A 20,579-nucleotide genomic window follows, 5' to 3' on the forward strand; every position below is an offset into this window, starting at 1 on the left:
ACACTCACTCAGGACCCCTCACATCCAGCACACTCACTCTGTTCCCCTCACATCCAGCACACTCACTCTGGTCCCCTCACATCCAGCACACTCACTCTGTACCCCTCACACCCAGCACACTCACTCAGGACCCCTCACATCCAGCACACTCACTCTGTTCCCCTCACATCCAGCACACTCACTCTGGTCCCCTCACACCCAGCACACTCACTCAGGACCCCTCACATCCAGCACACTCACTCAGGACCCCACACATCCAGCACACTCACTCAGGACCCCTCACATCCAGCACACTCACTCTGGTCCCCTCACATCCAGCACACTCACTCTGGACCCCTCACATCCAGCACACTCACTGTCGACCCCTCACATCCAGCACACTCCCTCTGTACCCCTCACACCCAGCACACTCACTCTGTACCCCTCACATCCAGCACACTCGCTCTTTGACCTGTTGCCATCTGGTCGATGCTACAGAGCCCTGAGCACCAGAACAACCAGACATAGGATTAGTTTCTTCCCTCAGGTGATCCATCTGATGAACACTTGACATACACAGAACACACAACACTATTCTTACACTATTTACTTAAAACACATACTATTTTATACATATTTCAATTTGCACATTTTTCCACTGTACATACAACTTTCTATATTATATATGTGTTCATGTCTTGTCAAAGTCATTCTGTTCACACTGTGGAGCTTTTGTACTAGAACAGATTCCTTCTATCTATCTATCTATCTATCTATCTATCTATCTATCTATCTATCTATCTATCTATCCATCCATCCATCCATCCATCCATCCATCCATCCATCCATCCCCAGCCAAAGATTCCAGCTCCTCCTTGATGAATCCTGAACATTACCAACAGTGGGATATAAACTATCCAGCATGTTCTGGGTCTGATCTAAGGTCTGATCTGAGGTCTCCGTCCAGTGTAACATGCCTATTATCTTCTCCATCTCAATCTACAGGGAACCCAAAACATCTTAATTGGAAGGAACAGCAGCTTTACTTCTTGGATTGCTGAGATCTTCACCCTGTCACGGACACAACGCCCAGAGGAACCTCATTTCTAGCCTCGCTAGAACACTGTTTTCGTTTGAATGTAATGAACACGGAATGTTCATACGCCTAAGCTAAATCACTAATTAACATTTTGTGCTCGTCTGGATAAACATCTGGAATTCTTGAAATCTGACATGATGGAGATTGTGATACCTTCTCGGGAAGAAATAAACTTTCACCTGGGCAGCGGTGATAATTGAAAGCGTGTGCACACCCGACTGCTGCCAATTAAGCGCTTTGTCTTTTCTCTCTGACTCTTTAAACACAGTAGAAACCAAACCCCAGTCGAGAGTCCAGTGACCTGCCGAGGTCCAAAGCCGAAGCTCTAATAAGGGACGAAGACAGCTGAGCATGGAGTGAAATAACAGGAGGAGTGTGGAGGGAGAAGCTGGAGGGAGTCCAGCATCCGCTTTCATCCGAGGACACAACAGAGCGCTTAATTGAGGTAGGAACTTGGTGGGGAATTGGGTGAAGAGGTGGAGGGGGCATCTGTGTAGGCAGGGAGGATGTAGGAGGTCGAGCCAGAGGTGATGAATATCCTCGGTGCTTTGAGGGTGGCTATTACAGCGCATGGTGTAACAAGTTTGGGCCGAGTCGCAATTCTCAAAAGGCTCGGACAAAAACACCAGCAACGTTTGCATCATTAAATGTGAGCTTATTCTAACAAGCGGAGCATCTACTGGTGAGCTTTTTTAATCCAGCAACACAACAAAAGCACCAACGTTCACAAATGCACACTATACAGTAGGCACCAACACCGAACCGCTCACTTTCCTACACGTCGTAATGTTGTTGGAAAAGTAATGGTCTTAAATCATGCTAACGATCCAATCAGCTAATGTATCAAACAAGTCAAGATCTTCAGTGACCTCGGTGACTTTCGGCTGATTCGAGTAATTCACGGAACAAAATATCTCCTCGGATTTTCGGGATGTGAAAGTGTCTAGTGTTCACAAATGGTAGAAAGAAACAAAAACCTTTTATAAGCAACAGTTCTTGTGGCAGATGTGGGGGAAGATTACATTAAGTAAGTTTCGGCTGAGAAGAGAAATCTGAAGCTACAGTGGGCTCTGGATCACCACAGGGGACTGTTGTTTAATAAAAAATAAAAATAAAAATAAAAATAAAAATAAATAATAATAATAATAATAATAATAATAATAATAATAATAATAATAATAATAATAATAATAATAATAAATGAACAATAAAAGGAGCAGCAGACACCAATACTACTACTACTACTAATAATAATAATAATAATAATAATAAAATAGTAATAATAATAATAACAACAACAACAACAACAATAATAATAATAATAATAATAATAATAATAATAATAATAACAGCAACAACAACAACAACAACAACAACAACAATAATAATAATAATAATAATAATAATAATAATAATAATAATAATAATAATAATAATAATAATAATAATGAAGTGTAAAGGAAAATCATTGGTATTGTACAATTATTTTAGAAATTAAAAAAAAAAAAATTTGAGAAAACAATCCCCCACATTTCTGTCACAAATTTGGTTCCTAGATCTATTCATGGCATCTCATCACTTTCAAATTCGTTTCACTTCCAGCTCATAACACTACATTTAAAGAGAGAGATCACAGGGTAAGTTCTTACACACACCACTGTGGATACTCATGTAAGACAATTTCTGCCAACAGAAGATGAATAAATATCATGTGATGAGCCGGAGCTGATGAGCTGAATGCTGCTATTCAAGCCTCCAGAAGCTCTTTATGTCATTGCTGGAGCTCTGTGGAAATCTCTGGCCTTTTCACGCTAGTGTATTAGAGAGCTAGTAAACAGGAGCGTGAACTGTTGATGATCACCGGATTAATTATTCCGAGATGGAAACAAATGAACACAAATTGTTAGATGTGCCGTTTCCATAATGCAATTAAACCCAGCAGACGAGTGACTAAACGGATGTTAAAGCAAACGCACTGCAGAGCAACGTCCACGTACAGAATCTGAAGATAAACAAAACAAAAAGCAATAGTTTTCCTTTCAGAGAAAAGTGCAAAAGACAAAAGTGACAAAGACAAAGCTTTATTTATATAACACTCTGGTGACTGATGTGTTAGTATAAAAGCCCTATTTGTACAGGATCACCTTTTTTTATATAGACAGCAAAACAAATCCTGGGATTTTACATTTAGTGCCAACCTTCTATCTGTACCTACTGTACTGTAGGTAGCCTAGTGGTTAAGGTGTTGGGCTACCAATCGGAAGGTTGTCAGTTCAATCCTATGCTCACCAAGCTGCCACTGTTGGGCCCCTGACCAAGGCCCTTAACCCTCAATTGCTCACCTGTATCATAAATGAGATAATGTAAAGGGCATCTGCCAAATGATGTAAATGTACCTTTATTTATTTATTCAGATTTTAGCCACTGCTACCTCACCCAGCATAAATCTTTCTTGTGGCTTTATCTACTTTATCCTGTCTCGGTTAAATCAGGTAACTATTAAAACTTGCTAATCCAAACACAGTGATAATGCTAACTTCTCGACACCATGTTGGGGTCATTTAGAGCTGCTGGACTCCTGCTGGAATAATTTTGGGACAAACTGGAGAACATGGAAGGCACCAATATGGATCCAAGCTCATAAATAATTCTACTTACACTATTTATATTTATAATACTATTTAATTTTATTTATTTATTTATTTATTTATTTATTTATTTATTTATTTATTTATTTATTTATTTAGGATAAGCCTCTCAGATCAGATCAGATGATCTCTCTGGTAGAAATGTGCAAAACTCACTAAAAGCTGCACATGAAATGCACTCACACGGTGCATTAGATTAAATATCAACAAATAGAAAATCGAATGAGAAAAGTGGCTGAACGACTGCATGGAGAATCTCAGAGAAGGAATGAAGAAGAAAAGATGGTGCGATGACGTGGAGTTTCTGTGATTAAAAATGTTCACAAGCTTGACTTTTTTTTTCTTTCTCTTGAACATCTCTTGAAGACCATATAAACTCACAGCTTGCCATGTTGCCAAGAAACCCATCCATCCATCTATCTATCTATCTATCTATCTATCTATCTATCTATCTATCTATCTATCTATCTATCTATCTATCTATCTATCTATCTATCTATCTATCTATCTATCTATCTATCTATCTATCTATCTATCTATCTATCCATCCAACCATCCATCCATCCAGACAGGCCCTGGAGTCTATCCCAGGGGACTGGACTGGGTACAAAAACATCAGTCTCACGCAGTATAGACAATTTAGAGAAGCCAATCATACTACAATGAATGTTTTTGAATTGGTGAAGAAAACCTGGGAACGTGAAAGGAACCCCTGAAGCTCAGGGAGAATATTCAAACTCCACCCACAAAGGGTGGTGTCAGGAATCAAATCCCAAACCCTGGTAAGATGTGTCACCCGTACAAAAGTGCTGGTACAAAAGGCTTCTGTTAAAATGTTAAACAAATGCCTCGTTACAGAAATCTTTCCATCACCACAGCAATGGTTACGGTTCTACGTGTCGGTTTGTCAACTAACACGACGGTTATCTTCAGCCTTCATCCTGTGAGCTCCCTGTTACTATAGAAACGCTGACGTATGACAACGAGTGCGTCGACGTCCATCTTCGAACAGACTCCAGAACTCAATCATCTTAAATGAATAATTAGGAAGTCGTGTGTTTTTTGTTATTCTTGTGCCGCTTATTTTATTACGTTCTCTGAGAGAACCTTCCGAGTCAGCAGAGCGAGCCAGAGAGTGATTAAAAAATGTTCTCTCCAGGAGACACGGTGAGATCCGATTATATCAGTAATGCCCTTCAGCACGAGCCGAGCGCGGCCAAACAAACGCTTCCACAATATGAGAATCTATTTCAGGAGGGAGCTGGTGAGGCAAGAGGGCGGCACGGGGCGGCACGGCCGGGTTAATATTTAATGAACAAACAGGAATGTAATGCGGAGGCAGGCTTTCGAGGCCCGTTGTGTTTACACAGGAGCAATCTTCAGCTTTAGAAAAAAAGCCGGATTTGATTTATGGCGTGGAGGAAGGAACACCCCGGGTAGTAGAAAGAGAGAGAGAGAGAGAGAGAGAGAAAGGGAGAGGGAGAGGGAGACGACTTCGTGCAAATGCTGTAAATGTCCTAGAAACCAGGAGTCAGCACTTTGACTGGATAACAAGACACTTCATCAAGTGTTCCCTGAGTGAGAGAGTGGCTCCGTATCGATTCGTTTCTCGCCGCCACATGCTGCGGAGCTGCGTGCGCCATTTCTACGGCAGGATGTGCACTTTTCCGAGGCGCCATATGGAGCGTTCTAGTAACTCCTTTTGGAAATGGCACGATTTTCTTATAAAGAAGTGCTAAGCACCTTGCGTCTACTCCAACAGCTTGTCTATGCTTATTTTTATACCCGTGTAGGCGTTGAGAGAGAGAGAGAGAGAGAGAGAGAGAGAGAGAGAGAGAGAGAGAGAGAGAGAGAGAGAGAGATCTTTCTGAAATATTCTGTAAGGAGTAAAACACTTCACGGAATGTGGTTAGAGGAAAGCAGTGAACAGCAGCGTGGTGTGATGAAGTGAACATAATGTCCTTCTTACAGCAGAAAAATTACAAAGAAACAAAACTCACTCACTCATTCACACACTCACTCACTCACTCATTCACACACTCACTCACACACTCACTCACTCACTCATTCGCTCACTCATTCACTCACTCACTCACTCACTCAGTCAGTCACTCAGTCAGTCACTCATTCACTCACTCAAACACTCACTCAGTCACTCAGTCACTCACTCACTCAGTCACTCACTCACTCACTCACTCAAACACTCATTCACACACTCAAACACTCACTCACTCACTCACTCAAACACTCATTCACACACTCACTCACTCACTCACTCATTCACACACTCATTCACTCACTCACTCATTCACTCACTCAGTCAATCACACACTCACTCATTCACTCACTCACTCATTCACTCACTCAGTCAATCACACACTCACTCATTGACTCATTCATTCACACACTCACTCATTCACTCACTCACTCATTCACTCACTCAGTCAATCACACACTCACTCATTCACTCACTCAGTCAATCACACACTCACTCATTGACTCATTCATTCACACACTCACTCACTCACTCACTCACTCACTCACCCACTCACTCACTCACTCACTCACTCATTCACACACTCAGTCACACACTCACTCAGTCACACACTTACTCATTCACTCACTCACTCACTCACTCACTCACTCACTCACTCACTCACTCACTCACTCACTCACACACTTTTTCATAGGGATAAGCGAGTTGAGTATCACATTACAGGCTGCACTCAAAATAACATTAGTGATTTAATTATCCCAAACCAACTCTAATGTGTTCCTGTGTCATCTGTGGACCCCTTAATGGTTGTACAGGGAACAGAGGGTTTCTCCATTACAAAAGGCTTTTGAGGCTGAAATCTCATATCCATCCAGGGATCCTTAGAGAACGCTTTTCTGGAGCTGTTATGGTACTACAATAAATAAAACACAAAGAACCATGCTATTGTATAAACATAATACACATAATAAACCTCGCAGTGGATTATTTTCCCTTCAACATCACTACAGATGAAATTTCCTATTAATTATTAATGAAGTACACTGTACTCTTTTCATCCGTTTAGAGTTATGTTTAATCTTATTGAGGAACATTAGGTGAGTCAGAAACTCATCCCCTAAGAGAGAGCCGACACCGGAGACTCCTCTCATTAACGTTACCGTAACGTCTCAGTAGACAAAACGTCACCGCAGCATTTAGATGTGTTCATTTTCTGATCCGAAGAAAAAACCCACTGTTGTGGTGTATAAGCAGGATGTAGCCTGGGTTTATAGTAAACTAATCAACATGCTATATAAATGAAGCTAGTCTTTAAACATTGAACACACCTGCTGCTGTTGTCATGGTAACAAACCTGATACCGACTTCAGAAAAAGTACAAATTACAGATGTAGCCAGTAATCAAAGAGTTTCTCACTCATTCACTCATTCACTCACTTACACACTCACTCACTTACACACTCACTCACTTACACACTCACTCACTCACTCACTTACACACTCACTCACTTACACACTCACTCACTTACACACTCACTCACTCACTCACTTACACACTCACTCACTTACACACTCACTCACTCACTCACTTACACACTCACTCACTTACACACTCACTCACTCACTCACTTACACACTCACTCACTTACACACTCACTCACTCACTTACACACTCACTCACTTACACACTCACTCACTCACTCACTTACACACTCACTCACTTACACACTCACTCACTCACTCACTTACACACTCACTCACTTACACACTCACTCACTCACTCACTTACACACTCACTCACTCACTCACTTACACACTCACTCACTTACACACTCACTCACTCACTCACTTACACACTCACTCACTTACACACTCACTCACTCACTCACACACTCACTCACTTACACACTCACTCACTCACTCACTTACACACTCACTCACTCACTCACTCACTCACTCACACACTCACTCACTCACTCACTCACTCACTTACACACTCACTCACTCACTCACTTACACACTCACTCACTTACACACTCACTCACTCACTCACTCACACACTCACTCACTCACTTACACACTCACTCACTCACACACTCACTCACTCTCTTACACACTCACTCACTCACTCATTCACTCACTCACTTACACACTCACTCACTCACTCTCACTCACTCACTCACTCACTCACTCACTCACTCTCACTCACTCACTCTCACTCACTCACTCACTCTTACTCACTCTATCACTCACTCACTCTCACTCACTCACTCACTCACTCACTCACTCTCACTCACTCACTTACACACTCACTCACTCACTCACTCACTCTCACTCACTCACTCACTCTCTCACTCACTCACTCTCACTCACTCACTCACTCTCACTCACTCACTCACTCACTCTCACTCACTCACTCACTCTTACTCACTCTCTCACTCACTCTCACTCACTCACTCACTCACTCACTCACTCACTCACTCACTCGCTCACTCACACACTCACTCGCTCACTCACACTCTCTCACTCACTCTCACTCACTCACTCACTCACTCACTCACTCACTCACTCACTCACTCGCTCACTCACACACTCACTCGCTCACTCACACTCACTCACTCACTCACTCATTCACTCACTCAATCAATTACTTAATCATTCACTTACACACTCATTTAGTCACTCACTCACTCACACTCACTCACTCAATCAATCAATCAATCAACTACTCACTCACTCACTCACTTACACACTCACTCACTTACACACTCACTCACTTACACACTCACTCACTTACACACTCACTCACTCACTCACTCACTCACTCACTCTCACTCACTCACTCACTCACTCACTCACTCACTCACTCACTCACTCGCTCACTCACACACTCACTCGCTCACTCACACTCACTCACTCACTCACTCACTCATTCACTCACTCAATCAATTACTTAATCATTCACTTACACACTCATTTAGTCACTCACTCACACTCACTCACTCAATCAATCAATCAACTACTCACTCACTCACTCACTCACACACTCACACACACACACTCCCTCACATTAAAGTGTATTATGTTCTTGGTGTGTATACATCTGTATTTATTTACTCACAGATAAATAAAATAAAAATCACACCACTTACTCTAAAAGCGACGACTTTCATTTCTTACTGTGGACAGAGAGCATGTAATCACACTCTAGTTAAAAAACATCCAGGGAATTTTTCTCTCGACGGGAATCTCATCAGTGGCCGTCTGCATGTGAACAGGCAAGAAAGGGATCATGTTGTTCTTTCAGGGTTTTTTCTTTATCTTTATTTGCTGTACGGATCTCGTCAAGTATAAAGGCAGATTAGCGACGCTCTCGCTCTCGGCGTGCAGGCTGATGATTATGCCTCTGTCTTCCCACTGATGACCTCAAGCCAGTAAAAGGGCCTTTATCAGAGTGTGATGTCATCATTCGGACACACTCTGAGGCTGATGGATCGCCTCGGTGCTCAAAGTGCTGCAACAATACAGCTTTCACACCCGGGAGCATCGAGCAGCCTGCGACGATAAAAAAAAAAAGAAATAGAGTTTATTCTCTCTTTCTCTGGAAAATTAAAAAGTGAAATGGACTTCATTCATTAATCAGAACGTTAAATAAAGCTCCTTTTGACGCGTGTGTACATGTGGACATTTTTATCTTTAACTTTTCACAAAACTCTATTCTTCCTATTTTCATATAAATATGTCTGTAAACACACCCCCTACTGACACGCCCACAACTGACACACCCAGCTGATGTGCTAACACACCTTCAACCAACAGACCCGCAACGCGCCAAACAACACACCCCATCTGACACGCCCATAACTAACTGACACACCTCAACTGACATGCCCCAACTGACATGCCCCAACCAACTGACATGCCCCAACTGACATGCCCCAACTGACATGCCCCAACCAACTGACATGCCCCAACTACCATGCCCCCAACCAACTGACACGGCCCAACTGCCATGCCCCAACCAACTGACATGCCCCAACTGCCATGCCCCCAACCAACTGACATGCCCCAACTGACATGCCCCCAACCAACTGACATGCCCCAACTGACATGCCCCCAACCAACTGACATGCCCCAACTGACACACCTCAACTGACATGCCCCCAACCAACTGACATGCCCCAACTGACATGCCCCCAACTGACATGCCCCAACTGCCATGCCCCCAACCAACTGACATGCCCCAACTGACATGCCCCCAACTGACATGCCACAACTGACATGCCCCCAACAAACTGACATGCCCCAACTGACACACCTCAACTGACATGCCCCCAACCAACTGACATGCCCCAACTGCCATGCCCCCAACCAACTGACATGCCCCAACTAACTGACACGCCCCAACTGACAGACCTCAACTGCCATGCCCCAACCAACTGACACGCCCCAACTGACACACCTCAACTGACATGCCCCCAACCAACTGACATGCCCCAACTGCCATGCCCAAAACTGACATGCCCCAACTGCCATGCCCCCAACCAACTGACATGCCCCAACTGCCATGCCCCCAACCAACTGACATGCCCCAACTGACATGCCCCCAACCAACTGACATGCCCCAACTGACACACCTCAACTGACATGCCCCCAACCAACTGACATGCCCCAACTGACAGACCTCAACTGACATGCCCCCAACCAACTGACATGTCCCAACTGACATGACCCCAACCAACTGATAAACCCCAACTGCTATGCCCCAACCAACTGACACGCCCCAACTGACAAACCCCCAACCAACTGACACACCCCAACTGCCATACCCCAACCAAAACACTACCATTTGACACGCCCCCAACTGCCATGCCCCAACCAACTAACACACCCAACTGAAGTGCCAGATGGACTTAACATGACTCGGGTGCTCTAGTAAACATCTTCAAATTTAACTGTGGTGTGGAAGAACTTCTTTTAGTACAGTCTAAAAAAACATCCATTTAATTAATATGGGAGAATATGGGTAAAAAAATCTTTTTCTACATCTCCTCTCTGCTGTCCTTTCTTTTAAATATTCCTCTTATCTTTATCATGAAGCCAGACAGCACAGTGTGAAAGTCAGTGCTCCAAAGTCTGCCGCACAAGGAGTGTGTTCCTTAATCTGGATCGTGACTCGGAGCTCCCGCGTCGTCGCTCTGTTCTCCACTGACAGCTCGTCGGATAAAAGCTAGGAGCTCTGGCAGGCTGCCGTGACAAGGGTGTCATCGGCGCTTTGAATTATACACGTTCAAGCTTTAATAAAGGGGCTTGGAATTGATCCTTTAAAGAAAAAGTAGAAGGTGATGATGACGGAAAAGACAAAGGCCAGAAAGAGATGAAAGGAAGCGCGGCTCCTGTGAAGGAGACGGTCTATTCGTACATTAAATGCTGATGCTGGAGTGTTCGTTCAGAGGTGACACGTTCGATGATTAGCAATGGAACGGGATGTGGCCTTGATGGGAAGAATCACCATCGCGTTCCAATCCAGAATTATTGGCACCCTTCAAGAGAGTTGGTCAAAATAGGTGGTCATCTATTAGATGCTACTTATAAAAAGAAACTCCTCCTGAGAGCAAACTATAATATCACCAGAACTTCTAAATGTCTTCGTTCTGTCCCACCTCATTGGAGTCTTTTTTGAGGTATATGAAAAAAATCAAACTGAAATGGTTTGTCCTTTGGAGGAAAATCCCTGAAAGCCAAGCTTTGCAGCTCTTGGGATCACAGAATTAAAACGAATTATTTTGCAGTATTTTAGTATATATAGCTGAAAACCTGGTTGCATCTGCCGGGAGGTTAAATCTGCGGTGCTACTTGTTATACTTGTGACTGTACAACATGGCTGCCTTTATTCGTATGTAATACATAAAGTACAGACGCACATATTTTTGGCCGTATAAGGACGCACAACAACCTATTACAAATCCTGTGTATCTTCTAGATTAGTCGATATTTTAAATGCAAGGTCATAGTTTGTGATATATTTTGATCATTAACGATGGTGGAAAGGTTTAAAGAGACGACGACACGGCTCATCCAACAGTCATGTACGCATCCAAGAAGAGTTAGCTCTTCTGAGTTAGCGTAAAATGTTATGCTAAACATGCTAATGTCAACAAGCTTTTAGGGCTCTCTCCTGCCCTCTAGTGGATGTCACTTTTAATTCTCCTGCTGTATTTAAAGGTGCTTTCTCCGTTGTTTGAGAGATGCTTCAGAAAACTGCATTGGGGCCGCCAAACAAAACTGACATGTAGCCAATGAGCAGAAAAGGGCGTGTCTTGTCAATATGGGCGAAGAGAGTGTTCAGTGCGCATGTGTGACATTAGCAGAAAACGGTTTTTACATTCACACGGAAGATAAAAGCAAAGAAAGAAAGTGAAGAAAGGCTAACGATAAGGTAAGAAGTAGGACTAACAGAATACAGCTATCAAAACAGGGGTGGGACCCATTTGGGTTAGGGGCGTGTTTGTTTTGGTGATTGCAAATGTCAACATTGGCTTTCAAACAACCGAGACCCCACCTTTAAGGTACGTAGATGACTACATGAATCATACTGTCACATGAGATCCTGAAACCTTCTGCTTCCTGGACCTGTCTGATCCATCCTCATGTCCTGCTTCTAGTTGGAGTCTCATTACACCCAAGCAGCCTGGAGAAGCTTTACACTGGAGATCTGAGTGCTCAGATTTTTCCTTATCCAGCCCAGTTTACAGAGATCTTGCATCCCTCAGACCGATGCAATCGAGCAAAGCAAAGCGCACTAACGTCTTTAATAGCTTTCCCATTACCAGTAGCATTAACACATAAATGTACACCTATTTAATATTCCTTTGCTCAATTTTGGCCATTTTCAGAACAATTTCTATTTCACTTCTGAGACACTTCTGTTGCATCAGACAAATTTTCAAGCAAATATAATATCAAGCAGAGAAAGTGGGTGGGGCTTCAACAGATTGTTAGTTAAAGCTGAATTAGCTATGATTAGTCTATTTTTTTTTTCAAGATTGGGTCTTTGTGTTTGGTGACTATTCCCAAACTATTCCCAAACTATTCCCACTGTTTGAAGGATGACGCTCAAACGCACCGATGTAAGGAGGCTGGAAAAGGGTCTATAAATTGATTGACACATGGCATACTGTAACAACACCCAAAAACAGCATCCCCAACCGGAAGTCAGCTTTCCAAACAGATTTCCTCAGCAAATATAAACTTTTGGACTTAACCCGTTTGTCATCTTTCTGAAACAAAAAAATTCTTCTTGAGCAAACTTTCTTCTGGAATATTTTGGATCCCAGTGAGGGAAATTTAAATAGTCTCCTAGCAAATATTTTTCTTCTGGCTAAAAAGATCCACTGAGACGTGATGGAGCTGTGCTGCTAACTTCCTCCAGCCAAAGTTTCTTCTTTCCCTTAACCGAGACATTTTTATGCAAATCAGAATGACAGGAATCAAAGCTTGAGTGCACCATAATGAGAACCGGTTCAATCCTGCTGCAGGAAAAGAAACCAACTTGTTCATAATAGCGGAGTGAAGTGAAGACGCAAAGAAAACAAAAAAAAAACAGTTTAACGTGATGTCATTTCTTTCCGTACATTTTACATCTATAGGAATACCTCAGCAGGAAGCATAAAGAAGTCATACCACCTTGTTTCTGCACAGTTAGACATGATTTAGAGTAATTGCTAGAAGCTGGAGGGTTTTTTTTTTTTTCTCCTTGTTGTGGTGAAGCTAGCTAGTCTCCTCACAGCACTTTGTGACGATCGACTCGTGTGCCTCGCTGTGGCGTCTGGCGTGTGTGCGATCGTGCCGCCTCGTTTGGCTGCGTCGGTGGTGCTTTTAATTAAAGTAAGAAACTTGTGCCTTATTATAGCGTGTTTGCTGCTGCACGACGTGTGAATGGACTGAACGCTGAGATAATTATTCCCGTCTTCTCCGGAACGTTCCTTTACCATTTTATCAGCAGAAAGATGAAACGGCGTCTCTGGAGACAGCCAGGTATTCAGATCTGTCTGGAGAAAGTTTTTGGCAGTCGTATATGGAGAGACAGTGTGATGATGTACAGAGGTATGTGTACCTCAAGCATAAACAGTGTGAGAGATTTTTTTTAGACTTTTTTTTTTTTAATTTCCCCACGATTACTATTATAACTTAGATAAAACATTTTTTGTTGGGTTGTTTTATTGATTAATTAATGTATTTATTTTTAATTATTAATTTTTCATAACATTGTTTACTGTTTGTTCCTTCTTTTTTTTTATTCCTTTAAATTTTGAGACTTCATAAAGGAGATTTTCTCTTTAGAATACACACACACAAACACACACACAAACGCACACACACACACACACACACACACACACACACACACACACACACACACAAACACACACACACAAACGCACACACAAATGCACACACACACACACACACACACACACACACACACAAACACACACACACACACACACACACACACACACACACACACACACACACACACACACAAATACACACACACAAACACACACACACAAACACACACACACAAACGCACACACACACACACACACACACACACACACACACACACACACACAAACACACACACAAACTCACACACACACACACACACACACACACACACACACACACACACATACACATTATCATATCACAGGTATGTTGCTTTATTTATTTATTTCTTCTGAGCTATAATTCTTCACAAAATCACAATTTATTTATTTATTTGTTTGTTTGTTTGTTTGTTTGTTTGTTTATTTATTTATTTATTTATTTATTGTTTTATGATCTATTACACAAGGTTCTGGTAACTCAGCATGCAAACTATTCCTATCTAAGCCTTGAGGACATTTTGGTAGTTGGGGTCATGTCATTTGGGAGCAAGTTTGTTGGGTGTGTGTTGGTTGGGGGGTGTGTCATGTTGGGTGTGTGTTGGTTGGGGGTGTGTCATGTTGGGTGTGTGTTGGTTGGGGGTGTGTCATGTTGGGTGTGTGTTGGTTGGGGGTGTGTCATGTTGGGTGTGTGTTGTTTGGAGTGTGTGTTGGTTGGGGTAGTGTCATGTCGGGTGTGTGTTGGTTGGGGGTGTGTCATGTTGGGTGTGTGTTGGTTGGAGTGTGTCATGTTGGGTGTGTGTTTGTTGGGGTGTGTGTTGGTTGGGGTAGTGTCATGTCGGGTGTGTGTTGGTTGGGGGTGTGTCATGTTGGGTGTGTGTTGGTTGGGGGTGTGTCATGTTGGGTGTGTGTTTGTTGGGGGGTGTGTCATGTTGGGTGTGTGTTGTTTGGAGTGTGTCATGTTGGTTGTGTGTTTGTTGGGGTGTGTGTTGGTTGGGGTAGTGTCATGTCGGGTGTGTGTTGGTTGGGGGTGTGTCATGTTGGGTGTGTGTTGGTTGGGGGTGTGTCATGTTGGGTGTGTGTTGGTTGGAGTGTGTCATGTTGGGTGTGTGTTTGTTGGGGTGTGTGTTGGTTGGGGGTGTGTCATGTTGGGTGTGTGTTGGTTGGGGGTGTGTCATGTTGGGTGTGTGTTGGTTGGGGGTGTGTCATGTTGGGTGTGTGTTGGTTGGGGTGTTTGTCATGTTGGTAGTGTGGTGTTGTTTGGATTGTGTGTTGGTTGGGGTAGTGTCATGTCGGGTGTGTGTTGGTTGGGGGGTGTGTCATGTTGGGTGTGTGATTGGTTGGAGTGTGTCATGTTGGGTTGTGTTTGTTTGGGGTGTGTGGTTGGTTGGGTAGTGTCAGGTCGGTTGTGTGTTGGTGGGGGTGGGTCATGTTGGGTTTTGTGTTGGTTGGTGGTTGTGTCCATGTTTGGGTGGTGTGTTTGGTGGGGTTGTGTCATGTTGGTGTGTGTGTTTTTGGGTGTGAGTTTCTTATGTTGGTTGTGTGTTTGGTTGGGGTGTTGTTGGGGTAGTGTCCATGTCTGGTTTGTGTTTGGTTGGGGGTGTGTCCATGTTGGTTGTGTGTTGGTTGGGGGTGTGTCAGTGTGGGTGTGGTGTTGGGTTGGAGTGTGTCATGTTGGGTGTGTGTTTGTTGGGGTGTGTGTTGGTTGGGGTAGTGTCATGTCGGGTGTGTGTTGGTTGGGTGTGTGTCATGTTGGGTGTGTGTTGGTTGGGGGTGTGTCATGTTGGGTGTGTGTTTGTTGGGGGGTGTGTCATGTTGGGTGTGTGTTGTTTGGAGTGTGTCATGTTGGTTGTGTGTTTGTTGGGGTGTGTGTTGGTTGGGGTAGTGTCATGTTGGGTGTGTGTTGGTTGGGGGTGTGTCATGTTGGGTGTGTGTTGTTTGGAGTGTGTCATGTTGGGTGTGTGTTTGTTGGGGTGTGTGTTGGTTGGGGTAGTGTCATGTTGGGTGTGTGTTGGTTGGGGGTGTGTCATGTTGGGTGTGTGTTGTTTGGAGTGTGTCATGTTGGGTGTGTGTTGGTTGGGGGTGTGTCATGTTGGGTGTGTGTTGGTTGGGGTGTGTCATGTTGGGTGTGTGTTTGTTGGGGGTGTGTCATGTTGGGTGTGTGTTGTTTGGAGTGTGTCATGTTGGGTGTGTGTTGGTTGGGGGTGTGTCATGTTGGGTGTGTGTTGGTTGGGGGTGTGTCATGTTGGGTGTGTGTTTGTTGCGGGTGTGTCATGTTGGGTGTGTGTTTGTTGGGGGGGTGTCATGTTGGGTGTGTGTTGTTTGGAGTGTGTCATGTTGGGTGTGTGTTGGTTGGGGGTGTGTCATGTTGGGTGTGTGTTGGTTGGGTGTGTGTCATGTTGGGTGTGTGTTGTTTGGGGGTGTGTCATGTTGGGTGTGTGTTTGTTGGGGTGTGTGTCATGTTGGGTGTGTGTTGTTTGGAGTGTGTCATGTTGGGTGTGTGTTTGTTGGGGTGTGTGTCATGTTGGGTGTGTGTTGTTTGGGGGTGTGTCATGTTGGGTGTGTGTTTGTTGGGGTGTGTCATGTTGGGTGTGTGTTTGTTGGGGGTGTGTCATGTTGGGTGTGTGTTTGTTGGGGGGGGTGTCATGTTGGGTGTGTGTTGTTTGGAGTGTGTCATGTTGGTTGTGTGTTTGTTGGGGTGTGTGTCATGTTGGGTGTGTGTTTGTTGGGGTGTGTGTTGGTTGGGGGTGTGTCATGTTGGGTGTGTGTTTGTTGGGGGGTGTGTCATGTTGGGTGTGTGTTGTTTGGAGTGTGTCATGTTGGTTGTGTGTTTGTTGGGGTGTGTGTCATGTTGGGTGTGTGTTTGTTGGGGTGTGTGTTTGTTGGGGTGTGTGTCATGTTGGGTGTGTGTTTGTTGGGGTGTGTGTTGGTTGGGGGTGTGTCATGTTGGGTGTGTGTTTGTTGGGGGGTGTGTCATGTTGGGTGTGTGTTGTTTGGAGTGTGTCATGTTGGTTTTTTGTTTTTGTTTGTTGTTTGTGTCATGTTGGGTTGTGTTTGTTTGTTGGGGTTTGTTTTTTTTTGGTTTGTGGGTTTGTGTCATGTTTGGGTGTGTGTTTTTTGTTTGGGGGGTGTGTCATGTTGGGTGTGTTGTTGTTTTGGAGTGTGTCATGTTGGGTTGTGTGTTTGTTGTGGGTGTGTGTCATGTTGGGTTGTGTGTTTGTTTGGGGTTGTTTTGTTTGTTTTGGGTGTGTCATGTTGTTTGTGTTTGTTTGTTTGGGGGTGTGTTCATGTTGGGTTTTTTGTTTTGTTGTTCTTTTTTTCCTGTTTTTTGGTGTTTTTTTTGTCTTTTTTCTTTTTTTTTGTTGAGGAGGGTTTTTGGGGTGTGTCATGTTGGGTGTGTGTTGTTTGGAGTGTGTCATGTTGGGTGTGTGTTGTTTGGAGTGTGTCATGTTGGTTGTGTGTTTGTTGGGGTGTGTCATGTTGGGTGTGTGTTGTTTGGAGTGTGTCATGTTGGGTGTGTGTTGTTTGGAGTGTGTCATGTTGGTTGTGTGTTTGTTGGGGGGTGTGTCATGTTGGGTGTGTGTTGTTTGGAGTGTGTCATGTTGGTTGTGTGTTTGTTGGGGTGTGTGTTATCGCTATACAAATAAAAGAGAAAATAGAATTTTTGATCTATTTATTACAAATCACTTGAATTCTAACTCGTATAAACATTACATTCCTCAGCAGCCTTTGTTTCTTATCGTTGTTTTTTTTTAAGTTTAAACAAAAAAAAAGAATCTACCTAAGCTGTGAGTTTTTCTGAAAATGTGTAAAAGTTTAGTGACAAAGCTCTAGCAATAGAGACTGCTTCCATAAAGGCTAAACGAACATCACCACCATACATCTGTCATTTCTGAGACGTCGTGATACAGAGGGACTTCCAGAAGTGTCTTTGAAGCCTCCATGAAATGTTCACTTGGACCGAGCATCAGTCTAAAGCTCTATAATACAGTGTCTAATATTTCAGCTGGTTTATTATCACGTGGTCCGAAGAGTGTCAGAGCTAGACGTCTCAGCGAATGAGCTGCTACTACAGACACTATAAAGTATTAGAAGGTGTGTGTTAATATAAACCCCCAGATCGTGTGTTGTTCTAGCGACAGTCAGAGTTGCGTGAAATCAAGCAGAAGGTGATGTTGATCACACACAGAGATTACACACAGGACGTATAGAGGAGCTGCATCCGTGTTCAAATCTCATTAAATCGTAATTAGGTTACCTCGAGTGTCATTCATTTTGTCTTTGAACGCTTTGAGGATGCTGCGTGTTACTGCATGTGGTTTTACAGACTATAGGTTGTACGCCTGGAGGCACTTCAGGATAATGAATCAGCGAGGCATTATGCATGCGACTCTGTTGCTTCTGCGTAGCGGGACGCATCCAGGGAGGGCCTTTGTGATGAAGGGGAATAGAGTGAAACACCTCGCTCTTAAACACACCTCCCTGTGTCTTTCATGCATCACTGGCGTTTGAGCTCATCCTCACTTTCTCTATCTCTCTCTGCTCGTATCCGCCGTGCGCCACAAAAACCCAATCAACAGCTCCGACTGAGAGCCGGCGAGCAAAATGGCTGACCTCTGAGCATAATAAAGAGAAAGCAGGAAAGGAAAAGAAGGATGAATGACAGAAAAGAGGCACGGGGTCAGACAGAGATGGAGGACAAAGTGTGAGGATGGAGGGTTTAGGCAAACGATACTGCGGAAAGTAGAACGAAATAAAGAAAGAAGGAAAGGGGACTTTTATTCCATTCTTTTTTTTTCTTTTTTTTTTTGCTTGAGCCCTCGATAAACTCACAGCTGTATAAATAGCAGCACAGATGTTTGTGAAAAGTTTACGTGTTGTGATCAGAGAGTGTAAGGAGAAAAAAAAATGAAATGAAAAAAAAAAAAAAATACTGCAGTCATATTTCAGGTATTTCATCTGTTCCATTATCTGGCTGTCATAATGAGATCGGGGATTTTCAGACCAGACACCTATTTTCAATTTTCAGCTCCCTGACTACGACGACATCGATTTCACACTATAACCTGAGCACAAAAAGAAAAAAAGAAAAAACACCTTTAAGAGCAGTGCTGGTGCCTCAGGTACATTTACAGTATATATATATATATATATATATATATATATATATATATATATATATATATATATATATATATATATATAATATTTATTCATTATATTGCTTTAAAAAAGACAGACAGATTTGCTCAACACAAACATCCTTGTCCAGCTAACAAAAATATTATTTTCATCCCTTTATCTTTCTTTTTTCCACATTTATTACACGACTGAGCCCAAGCCGTGAAACAATTTCTTTTACTTCTGCAGCCTGATGGAATTCTTTTCTTCTCTGTTCATCTGACCACCACATCACCATCGTCTCACCTTTCAAAGTTCGGGCAATGAATTCAATTTCCGCAATCCCCCCCGTCTCTCTCTCTCTCTCTCTCTCTCTCTCTCTCTCTCTCTCTCTCTCTCTCTCTCTCTCTCTCTCTCTCTTTCTTTCTCTCTCTCTCTCTCAGGGAACTGTTGGCTTCTTTTCTTTGTGCGATGAAGAAAACAGCATCATCGCCTCACTTCTACAACAAAACGCTCCTTTGTGTCAGAAGCAAGAGCCAGCCATGAAGGGATCTCCACTAGATGGCATGGCAGTGTCGTGTCCTGTCTCTCCAGCAGGAACTCAGAAACACCTGCCCTGAAAAAGAGCAGGGGACAAAAAAAAAGGAGAAAAAAAAATCCAACACTACTGGATGGGGATGTTTTATTATGCAACATTCCAGAATATACTTTTAGAGAGAGAGAGAGAGAGAGAGAGAGAGAGAGAGAGAGAGAGAGAGAGAGAGAGAGAGAGAGCATCATTTCTCTCAGCGGTACAGATGAAGTCATTAAAAATAAACCGACACCTGTAAACCTCTTCATTCAAGCAGTTTTCTCCAGTAATAAGAACAGTGCATGCAATCATCCAGCTACAAGTCAAGAGCTTGGGCTAAAGTTCCCATGGATGTAGTTTGGCCTGGTTCATACACAACATCCACGAGATCAGTTCTGCAGACGGAATCAGAAGAGAGAGGAGATCGGCACGGACAGCTCTGAGCTAACAGACAGGCTACGGTAACGGCTCTGAGCTAACAGACAGGCTACGGTAACGGCTCTGAGCTAACAGACAGGCTACGGTAACGGCTCTGAGCTAACAGACAGGCTACAGTAACGGATCTGAGGTAACAGACAGGCTACGGTAACAGCTCTGAGCTAACAGAAAGGCTACGGTAACGGCTCTGAGTTAACAGACAGGCTACGGTAATGGCTCTGAGCTACAGTAACAGACAGGCTACGGTAACAGCTCTGAGGTAACAGACAGGCTACGGTAACGGCTCTGAGCTAACAGACAGGCTACGGTAACGGCTCTGAGCTAACAGACAGGC

The sequence above is a fragment of the Tachysurus fulvidraco genome, chromosome 2 (genome assembly GCF_022655615.1).
Source record: "Tachysurus fulvidraco isolate hzauxx_2018 chromosome 2, HZAU_PFXX_2.0, whole genome shotgun sequence".
Classification (NCBI taxonomy): Eukaryota; Metazoa; Chordata; class Actinopteri; order Siluriformes; family Bagridae; genus Tachysurus; species Tachysurus fulvidraco.